Below are 11,988 nucleotides of genomic sequence, written 5' to 3'. Positions count from 1 at the left end.
TTGAATCGTCTTTCTCTTTAATGATTCCCACTTGAACTAAAAACCCATTAGAGTGACGCTTTTTTTTTCGCAAGAGTTTTTAACGACACGGGCTGCCCGGCGTTGAATCTTCTCAATTTCCCGTATGAATCCTTTTTCACTTGGTACCAATACACTGCATGCATATTCTAAAAGAGGCCTTAAGAGAGCATGGTAACAAGGTTCCTCCACCTCAGTGTCACTTCTACTGGCAATGCGTCCAATAAATCCCAATTTTTTTATATCCTAGCCTAAAGTTTCCCCTCCCCCCTCATCTCTCTCTAGGGGGGCCCCTTCCGCAACCTGCAGCGTTTATCTACATCTACATACAATGTCTGTACAAAAATATCCCGAATTTTGAATTTTCGCCGGTTACGTATACTTGATTTTCATAGCGTTATGTTGGTACTTATTTCTTTTACTTATGCCGAAAATTTTGGCCAATTTGAATGCTTAGTTGATTGTTGACAGCTGTTTTGCTTGGACGTGTTTTGGCTTCGCTTCGATTTTTGCCTGTTTCACAAAATGGATCAAAGAATCCGTATCATATTTTCCGTGAAAAATGAAATGAAGGGCGCGCACGCATTCCAAATGTTGACTGTGGCATATGGAGAAGCTACCTTGGACTGAAGCAACATTTATCGGTGATACAAAATGTTCTCAGAGGGCCGAGAAGATGTGAAGGACGGTGAGAATGCCGGACGCCCGAGCTCGTCAACAACAGATGAAAACATTGATGAAGAGAAGAAAATAGTATTGGCCAATCGTCGAATCACCGTTAGAGAAGCTGCTGAGGGCCTAAATAGTATATCCTTTGACTTGTGCCATTCAATTTCTACCAATAATTTGGGCATGACACGGGACGCCGTGAAATTCGTTACAAAATTGCTCAATTTCTATGAAAAACAGCAGCGCATTAGCATTGCGAATGAAGTATTGGACCTAAATTTGCTCCATAACTCCGGATAAATCATGGATAATGGTTCTGATGTGGAAACTAAAGCTCACCCATCCAAATTGAAGGTGCAGTACGAGCCAAGACTGAAAGAAGCGCGCCAATTTTGGTCGAATGTGAAAGTTTTTCTTAGTTTTCTTCAATTGTAGGGACGTGGTGCATCATGAGTTCTTGTCACAAGGTAGAACGGTAAATATGGAACATTACCAGCAAGTTATGCGCAATTCAATGAGCAATTAGCAACAAACGCCCGAATTAGTGGAAGAAAAGAAATTAGTTTTAGCACCATGACAACGGCCCTAGTCACACTTCGTTGCTTGTGCGCGAAATTTTGGCCTAAAACAACACACCAATGAGCCAACGTATTCCCCATATCTGGCCCCAAGGGACATTTTCTTGTTCCCGAAACTGAAGAGGCCCGTGAAAGTACAACGCTAGCCTATGATTGACAAGATGAAGACTGCATGGAAGGAGGAGCTCAACAAGATCACAAAAAATGATTTTTTGAAGAGCTTCGAGGATTGAAAAAACGTTGGCAAAAGCGTATAATATCTAATGGGGATTACTTTGAAGGGGCAAAATAGATATTAATGAATAAATAAATAAGTTTTGAAAAAACACAAAAGTCTAGATACTTTTTGAACAGACCTCTTAATAGACCGCTAGATGCTGTAAAGGCGTGTGGTTAGGGTGTAGGTTGCCACCCGCATAGGAGAACAAAAACCACATTCATAATCAAAGCATCCATGCAAACCTACACCCACAGTGGCGTATACATCCAAACAAAAACCGTTATAACTTACATGCAAGCAAAAAATTATACTATCAAAAAACAAACTATTGCACCTTAGAATGTAGTAAAAAATTATCCATTAACGTGCAAACTAAAATTGGAAAAGTCTGAAGGCGAAATTCCACCATCACATGGACATACAGCATAGAGAGGTCTCTCCCTCCAAAGACAGGTTAGCATTATGACCCAACGCTGCAAGTAACGGGACGGCACCCCTACAGAGGGAGAGGAGAGATGGAAAGGAAAACTTATAAACAAACAAAGCAAAGCAAGCAATACTGTTCCGAGAACTTCATAATTTAAAGATATTCAAATACGATGATGCGGAAGGAGTGTTAACAGCAAATCACACGAGGTTAGTGAAAGAGCATGCAATTCATTAGAACTAATTTACCCCTAGACGCGCAGGGTAGCAAGTGGCATTTTTGCTATCTATAATTCTACAGCTGCTCTCTTGTGAAGTCTAAGGGAAGACGGAGTCCTTGAGTCTGCTAATTTTGGCAAATATTTTTTTATATAATACATCCAAGTTACCAATTTATGTTGAAGTGCAAATAGTTTGCGAGACCTTGGCGCTGAGACATGTGGATCTGAATTTATTTAATAAGTTCAACCAAGCATTGAATAATCTTTCTTCTAAATGATTCCCACCCCAACTCCAGAGGCATTTCAGGGACGCGTTTCATTTTAATGTAGGAGTTTTACCGAAACAGGCTGCCCGGTGTTGACCTTCTCAATCTCCCAAATAAGGCTCCTTTTACTCGGATCCTATACACTAGGCACAAATCAGGACAATATGCGGATCCGCTTTCAAGAACCTCGACTTCATAAAACGGGTGTTTGGGAAATGCAATGAGAAATTAAAGAGAGGGGTTGTTTTGCTCTATATAGACCTCATATTGAATATGCAGAAAGTATTTGGAATCCTTGGGTGAAAATTTAGCAAAAGGAATTAGATTAAGCCCAGAGAAAATCCGCTGGATTCGTTAAAAATTGTCATAATAAGAACACAAGAGTGACAGGCCTCTTAGGGGATTTAGGCTGGGAGCAACTTGAGATACGAAGAGAACAAGTGAGACTCAGACTTTTAGAAAGATTTAGAACAAACGAGTTTAACGATGACACAAAAGGAATTATTATGTCTCCGCAATTCTGAGGTAGATCAGGCCATTTAGAATACATAAATGTGTCATTCAATGGGGCATTCACTGGGTGGACATTCTAAGTACCTATCACTACCATTCCCTCCCTTCCCGTCTGCTGACGTCTTACCATACCAGCGCCCTCGAAGTATGGGTAGGAGCTGCAGAGACGCTAGTACTCTCATCCAACAGCACCAGGTACCTATTGGAGATGGGGATAGGAACGGCCTTCGTAGTGTCCTATCCACGCCGCAGCGTTACCTTCCCTTTACCCCGAGAGACATCATTCCAGTCGCCTGATCTACGGAGAGGCGACACTCGTTCATTGGGAAACTGGATACGCGGCAGATCTGCGATCGCCAATCCACATTCAGCATCCGAGTGAACCGGTGCATCCCTATTGGCGTGGCGGGCTTTCGAATTCCTACCCCGAGCACCAATTTTCCATGCGAGAAGACAACCCGCCGTCGATTTTGGATCGGATCTACCACAACATTTTCTCCAACGTGGCTATACGAGCCCTTAGAGCTGCGTATTCAGCAGCATTTTCATGCATGGCAACAGGAAACCTAGTCGAAACCATTCTAATTTAACAAACTAGTTCCAAAAATAGCCCGCCTAATAAAAGTATACTAAAATATTCTGGCAATCAAGCGGAAAAGAAAATAAAACTGAGCACTCACCAATAACCGTTCAGAGCAGCGGGAAACAAATAACTAAAAACCACAGAATGCCCACTAAGATTTTCACCACTCTACACAAAACTAACATTGAACAACACAAAAACTGACTAAACTTAACTATTTCACAAAATCAAAGCTAACACCAAATTACTCTTTACTGGCGAAGAACTAGCACAGAGGCACAAAAGTTCAAGCACGTCATTTATCGTTAAGATGCAGGCAAAGAGGGTCTGTGGGTAGAGAATATAGCGCACCTAATGCCTAAAAAATAAAATATTTTCGGGATACAACTAATACGCTTTAGAATTTAGGATAGAGATATATCAAATGCAACATCTACATAATTAAATATAAACAAATTACGATACATTTTTGGTGGAAATGTATACGAATAAAGAAACGAGCCAGTGGATAATGACGAAGAGTATCGTTGGCTTGACTTGCAAGAGATGGGGACGCGCGTTAATTTGTGGAAAAAATATTTCTTTTCTTTTCCTCTGCCGTTGTTATTTCAGGGAAAACTTATTCGTAAAAACCCCCGGAATACAAAACATGAGTTAAGAAAAGAGGGATACCAAAGATGAAAAGTAAAGAAAAGTTATGCAGATTAAGGGCTATTATATTATTGGGATTGAGAGAACGCAATTATAGAAAAAGAAATGAAAAAAATTGTTTTTATAGAAAAAGGATGAATTTACTCAGCAAGAATGGGAAATCGTTCGTAAAGAAGTCAAAAAACTTTCTTTTCAAACCATCAATTCATTTTAACCTTTAAAGACACTTATATTATAATTAGATGCATATAAAATATATTTAAGATCCAAGAATTTACATTTTGTTAACTTAAAAACCGATTAATATATATTAATAGTTATTTCCAATTGATCTAAATGGCTACTAATGACACGCTACGCTTGCCGATTCAATCATATACAGTACGCCTATGTACTTGTACTTCACTGATCAACTTAAGTAGTCGAAGCCAGCAATCATATGTTGTATGCAAATAAACAGCAATTGCTGAACACTATTGATACCAGTATCTTTTCCAGTACTCATGAAGTCCTTGCTGTAACTGGTGGAGAATCGAAGCAACTCTTCGTAAGTAAAAACGGGTTTTAAAGTTATATTAAATCAACAACTCGAGTTACTTTATTAGAGTACGTGAATAGTAAATCTAACCTTTGTTTAAGACTACGGTCAATTTGTGGCTACCATCCTTATTCTTCCAATAATGTCACAACACTGCTATCTTGTTCATAAAAACTATTCACAAACCTAGCTGTTCTTCTCTGCACCTAATCTAGTTCCAAATTTAAGCCTACGTCATTAGGATACCGCACTTGCACAATACTCAAAGTGGGGCCTAAATAACGTGAAATAACAGAGCTCCTTGATCCATTCATTATAGTTCCCTAGTATTCTTTAATGAATTCTTACTGCTTATCGGCTATCCCGCAAATTTTAACCATGTGTTTTCCCGAATAAATATCTGTAGTTATCATTACACCCAAATATTTTACTGATTCTACATGTGCAATGTTGGTTTCCTGTACAGTGTGTTTTCTGTTAAGTACTTTTCTTCCAAAAATTATCGAAAAACATTTATTGGTATGAAATTGTAGCTCCCATATCTCGAACCACTTTTGAATTGCATTTAAGTCGTTAGCTAATGATACTCTATCTTCATGACTGGATATTTCCCTATATGTCATGGCGTCGTCAGCAAATAGACAGCATTTTCTGGAGATTTGAGACCCGATGTCATTACTGTATGAAAGGAACAATAGTGGACCAATAACGCTTCCGTTTGGGTCACCTGACGTTAGATTAACTGTGTCAGATATTACCCATGCTATTACGACCCTTTGCTCGCGACTATATGCGAAAAAGATTGGATTATTAATCTAATCTATTACGCATATATTGATCGCATAGCTTCCCAACTTTTGGACCAACTCTTTGTGAGCCACTTTGTCAAATGTCTTTTTAAAATCTATAAACATTAAATCAACCTGAACGTTATTTTCTCCGGAGACCAAAATATCATGAATGAAAAGCGCAAGTTGGGTCTCGCCAGATCTTCTCTTTCGGCAACAATGTTGGTTTCTGTAAGTAAATCTGAGAAGCGTGATATTTCATCACTGAACTTAAAGTTATGTGCTATAAAACTTTGCAATAGATTGATGTGAGAGAAATTGGTTGGTGATTACTCTTATCTCCTGTGTTGTCTTTTCTTAATATGGGAGGTGGCATTGGCTATTTCCCAGGGTTTGCGTAATGCGCAATCATTTAAGGATTTATCATATATTATTTTCAGGAAAGGAGCTATTTATGACGCCATTGTTTTGTAAACACAAGCAGGGATTTGATCAGGGCTTGGTGATTTTTTGAATTGATCTCTTTAAGTTCGATTCCATGAGAAGATATTGTAATATGGGTTTAAGGGTTTGGCTTTGGTCTAATGTTTTAGCTTTTTTTAAGTTGGTGTTAACTTTTTGCCCGTTGTAATTCAGGGTTGAAACTGTCAACTTGTTTTCCGGAACTTCCCCTAAAATATTACTAAAACGTTTTTGGATTATCGTCCAAATATTCCCCAATCTTTTATCATTGAATTCTTTTAACGCCTAAGGATATGTTTTTCTTGCTAACAATTTGGCTGTTTTATAGTTATGCATTATTTCATATTGCCTATCGGTAGTCTCCTTTTTTTTGCATCCTTAATTTTTGAATTCCATGCTCTTTGGAATTTTAATGCTTTACGCACTTCTACGTTGTACTATCCAAGTTTCCTCCGGTCACTTTTAAATTTATAAGCTTTTATTTTTTCTGTTTTTTTATTGTAGTCCGTGTAACGTCGAGAAAAGCTCTCTAGAAAATATGGGTGTCTCTGTTTCTACTACTTTCCTTAAATGTTTCATTATTCTGCTGTAGGTCACCCCTTAATCCTTAGGTCATGCAAGTAAATTTTTCTTGTGGGTTTCTGATTTTTAATAGCCATTAAGTTTATTTTAACTGACACTACTCTGTGGTCACTAAGTCCATCAAGTGTGTCTGTATTTAGAACGACCGCGGGTAAATGTATGGCTACCATACAAAGTATATTGTTTCCTCTGGTGGGTGCCAGTACTAATTGGTTTAATAAATATGATGTGAAAACCGAAGCAATGACGTGTATGACTCCTTGTCCATACCTCCGGCTATGAAAATATAGTTTCTCCAGTCTAGAGATGGATGATTTAAATCTCCTTCAATAATAATTTTTCCATTGTGTAAATGAAGTCAAAGTCAAATTATCTCTCATTCTAGTTCTAAAATTGATATTCCTCCAGAATCTGGGGGTATTTAGCATGCATAGATGAAGGTCCTTGTTGACCGAGGTCCTTTTATGTAACACCAGGCCATTTTTATGCTACTTTTAGGGAAAGACTCTCTCCTGCTTTGGAGAATATCTTAAACAGCTATGATTACTTCCCCCTCCACTACTAAATTTTCTGTCCGTTCTCTAAATATTTATGCCCCTAGATACAAATCTCCTCATTTGCAATGTCTTGAGACAACCGGTACTCAGTTCTCCTAATTGTATCGGCTTCGGTACTTCAAATAATGTGGTAAAATTTGACTTTTTTTTCAAACTTCAGCAGTTGATTGTCCCTACGGAGATAGACCTATTCCTAATCGATTTATTTTGATATCCCTTCCTGATTCTTCCTACTCTAGGAGTTATATTTACCTGCTCATTCTCATGTGCTATGTCTGATATTTCATTGTACGTATATGCCGTGATTCTTGCCGCAATTCTTTCGTGAATGTCCCGTGTAGTATTTATTAAGTACATACCACTGGTTGACTTATTCTCTAACCGACCAAATAAGCTAAAATCTCTCCAAATGCTCCTGAATCCTAGTCGCTACCGTCTGCAATGCCTAAACCGTGCAATGTACTCCCGAGTGATTTAGAGGCTCCGGACACGATGAAAGGACAAGTTGATGAAGTCCACTCCAATTCCCCGACAAATATCCCCGAATCTTTAATTTAATCCTTCAATCCTACTCCAAACCATGCCACCAGAGTCAAATCGCGGGACAGTTGAGCAAATGCTTAAGTTTACTGGGAATTGAAACTCCGCCACGACCCGCTGCACCTCCGAATTCAGTTGCTCGAAGCAACGTAGATTTTTCTCGGATCCGCAGTGTGTAGCGTCGTTTGTCCCCAAATGTTCCACAATTCCTAACTAGGATCAGCCCACGTCACGTGAGACCGCCTTCACCGCCTGCATCACTTAAGGAACCCCGCCCCCTGGTATACAGCACGATAACAACGATCCTACGTCGCCCTCACGTTAGACCCTACTTTTTAAGGGAGCCATTATACGGCGGACATTGGAACTGCCTATCTGATAATTCCCTCCCTCTCCGTCCGCCGGCGTCTTTCCCTAGGCAGTGTCCTCAAAGTACTGGTAGGGGCTGCAGATACGATGCTGCTGTCATCCGAGAGTATCTGTATGAGACGGAGATCAGAACTGCCTCCGCTGAGTTCATGCTTCGCCGCAGCGTTAAATTCTCCTTACCCCGAGATACAACCGTCAAATCGACCGAAATATGGAGGAGCGACTCTCCTTCATTGGGATATTGTAGACAAGGTAAGTCTGCAATCGCCCATCCTCATTCAGCATCCGGGAGAACCGGTGCAGCCATATTGGCGTGGCGGGCTTTCGAATTCCTGCCCCGAGTTCCAATTCCTCTGCGAGAAGAAACCTCGCCGTCGATTTTCGATTGAAGCTCCCGCACAATTCTCTCCAACGAGGCGATACGAGCCCTTAGAGCCACGGATGTAGCAGGGTTTTTAAGCATGACAACAAGGAATCTAGGTGAATACATTCTAATTTAACAATTAAGTTCCCAAAAATAGCTAACCTGAATAAAATATGCTTAAATTTTCAAGAAGGGGTTACCTCAAATTAAATCACCTAATTCCATTTAAAGGTCGTGATTGAGTCTAAAGTCTACGCGCGAAAAATAGTGTTGTATTGAAATATGGCACTCAGAAAAATACCTGTAAGACAAGAAAAAGAGCCCTCGCCAATAACCACTCAGAGAAGCGGAACACAGCTACTCACCATTAAGGATAACTGCTGCCCCCACGCACAAAAAAAATTAGGCGCAGCCAAAAAAATACAAAATGGATGAAGCAATGCATATATAACTAAAAATATACTTAACTTCACTAAATCAGAAAGCACTTCGTAGTAGGCAGGCCGGTAGACTCAGACAAGGTCAACTGGTTCTCAAGAGAGGGCTCTTAACACGTCCATCCTCGCCAAAAGATAGAGAGAGAGATTACTGTGTGCAAAAAAAGTTAAGAGCATATTATTGCCAGTTCCATAATGAGATACCAAAATAAAACTAACTCCTTAAGTAACAATGAACATAGATTCAGAAAAAAACCACTCATGCGAGACCATATTAGGATTATTTATATCCGATTTACTTTTATCGGATGAAAGTTATAGACAAGTGGATGCCAGCACTCATTACAATTTGGTAAAAGTTAAAAAGGCATTTGAAATAATTGGAAATGAAGGTCCCCAAGAAAAATTATATTTCAATTGAAATTCGCAAAACGCAGGAATAAACAAGGGTGAAAGAGTTTGGGTTGAAGACTTTCTTTCAGAGTGGGAACAGAGGGTAGACTTTGACGGCGATAGTTCCGACTGTATACGAGTGACCTCGTTGCGTTTCTCTGGTTTTGTTAACGATTTGAGCGGCGAAGTGAACAATCATATTGGGAGGTTCGCGGACGACACGGTTATTTACCGGAAGATATCATCTACATCAGCTCAATACCTCGCAAGTCGCCGCAGGGGCTAGCAAGAGTGGGGGTGATATTAGTTTTAACATGCACTCGAAAGTGCTTGAATGCAGCAATATTCAATAACAGGATACATATATACAAATCATGCTGTGGAGCAATTAGAGAGGTATGTCTATTAAAATAAAAGAATAACATGTAGGTGAAGTATGTTAACATGTAACTAGGTTTATGTAAGAAAGCTCCGTAACCCTCCCATTGCAATTCCAAATTATGGTTTTTATTTATCTTATCTTTTAATATTCCATTTCGCAAATTTCACGAATGTGTTTTCCCCAGGATATATCCGTAGCTATAGATGCACTTAAGTACGAGTCGTATTTTACAGATTCTACGTATGTTATCTTGGTTCCCTGTAGATTGTATATGATTTCGGGTGAAATACTTTTCCTCCATTAATTTATCGAAACACAAAAATTCATTCTGAATTCTAGCTCCCATATCTGGCTCCACTTTTGGATTTTATTTAGGTCATTAGGTAATGATTCCCTATCTTCATTAGTGGATCCCTACGGGACATTTCCTTACATATCACGGTACCCTGAGGAAAAATGAGATCCTTCTTCGACGTCACAGACTCCGTGGCGCAACGGTAGCGCGTCTGACTCCAGATCAGAAGGTTGCGTGTTCAAATCACGTCGGGGTCAACTTTTTTTCCTACCCGTAGAAATTATTTAATGGACTACACTAATAATACGCCGTAGTGTATTTTTACGAACTATGTAGAATAGTTTTTACGAACACACCAGGGCGCATTATGAGTTTAGGCAATGACGAGGGACGTTAATGACGACATAGCAATAAACGCAACAAAATACGACAGCAATAAAAAGAGCAATAAGCAAAGACTAAAAATGTATAACTACCATCCAGCAGACTTTGAAATTTTTTCCAATCAATTTAACTCTTCACAACACAAGTTCAAAACGAGCTCAAGTCATTCCAACGTGAAAGAAACTTGGACACCATTTGCTAACATTATGCAAGAGGCATCACAAACTTCATCCCTATAAAATACGTTAAAAAAATCGCGACGTCAGGTGGTACAATATTGGCGTTAGGAATATCTGGGGATGGGGGTCGTTTAATTTTTACACAGGATCTAGATTGCATTACTAAATGGTGTTCAAAATGGGGATTGCCATTAAAACTCAATTAATGGTAGTAGTAGTAGTAGTATTTAAGGGAGGAAACCGACTGTTGAGGCCATTTGCGCCATAGGGGATGGATAGGAAAGTATGAAGAGATACCCAGCGTCGGCATTAGCCTACCCTTAACGAAAGGTGCCAAGGGGTCCAGAGCTTAACGTCCCATCCGATGGACGTCGTACTTACTCAAAATGCTCACCAAAAAGCACCTCAAGTAGGGATCGAGATATCTCTGAAAAATGTTCAACACCACCGGGATTTTAACCTGTTCCCTCTGGGTGGGAAGCCAGTACGATATCCACCGCACCAAATGTTCAGTGGCGAATTTCTTTAAAGGATTAACAGTATTTATTTACAAAATAGCTGCAGTAGACCTGGAAGTAGTTGATACGGTAAAATAACAAGGTGTTAAAATCACTAAAGACTTAAAGTGATGGCCAACATACGTTGAATCTGCGGGAAGGAATGTAAAAAATTGGGATTTATTAGACACACATTTTGGGCAGAAGTGATTCCAAGGTCAAGGGACGCTATTATCATGCATGCTCTTGTAAGGCCTCATTTAGAATATGCGTGCCGAGTATGGGATCCGAGTGTAGAAGGCCTCAATCGGGAAAATGAGGAGGTTCAACGCCGGGCAGCCCATCTCGGTAAAACTATTATATTAAAACGAAACGCGTAACTGAAATTCTTCTGGAGTTGGGGTGGGAATCATTATAAGAAAGACGGTTGAATGCTAGGTTGAATTTACTAAATGAATTCAGATCCGCATGTATCAGCACCGAGGTCTCGCAAATTATTTGCACTCCAACATATATTGGTCGCTTGGATCTCGCATGTAAAATTTGGGAAATACATGCCATGGCGCTTAGATCTCGTATATGCCAGAATAAGCAGACTCAAGGACTCCTCTTTCCCATGGGCAACACGGTAGCCGCAGGGTTATAGATAGCAAAAATTCCACTTGCAACCCGCAGCGTCTAGGGATTAATTAGTTCTACTCAATTGCATGCACTTTCACAAACCTCGTGTGATATGTTGTTAAAACCCTCCCCGCATGACCAAATTAGAATGCCATTAAGTGGTGAAGAGCTCGTAACAGTATTGCGAGGTTTGCATTGTCTGTTTTCAAGTTTCCTCTTCCACCCCTCGTCTCTCTCAGTGGAGGGACCTTCCCGCTAGCCGCAGCGTTGGATCATACTCCCTATCTATGTCCTTGGAGGAGGAGACAATAGTATGTTGCAAGTCCATGTGGTAGTGGATTTTCGCCTTCCTAATTTTCAAATTCTAGTTTGTACGTTATTGGATAATTTTTTACTGTACTCTAAGGTGCAATTGTTTCGTATTTGATAGTAATTGTTTTTGCATGCGTGTAAGT

At 39.8% G+C, this 11,988-nt stretch overlaps 1 non-coding gene across 1 annotated transcript; it reads left to right on the top strand.

Moving 5' to 3' along the window:
• Positions 1-10,037: 10,037 nt before the first annotated feature.
• On the top strand, positions 10,038-10,109 carry TRNAW-CCA (transfer RNA tryptophan (anticodon CCA)). The gene has a single exon. It is a non-coding gene; the product is annotated as a tRNA-Trp (tRNA).
• The last annotated feature ends 1,879 nt before the right edge of the window (positions 10,110-11,988 follow it).

Source organism: Hetaerina americana, unplaced genomic scaffold (genome assembly GCF_022747635.1).
Source record: "Hetaerina americana unplaced genomic scaffold, ioHetAmer1.1.p SCAF_6, whole genome shotgun sequence".
Lineage (NCBI taxonomy): Eukaryota > Metazoa > Arthropoda > Insecta > Odonata > Calopterygidae > Hetaerina > Hetaerina americana.
The sequence above is the reverse complement of the archived record's forward strand: the minus strand, read 5'-3'. Positions and strand labels throughout refer to the sequence as shown.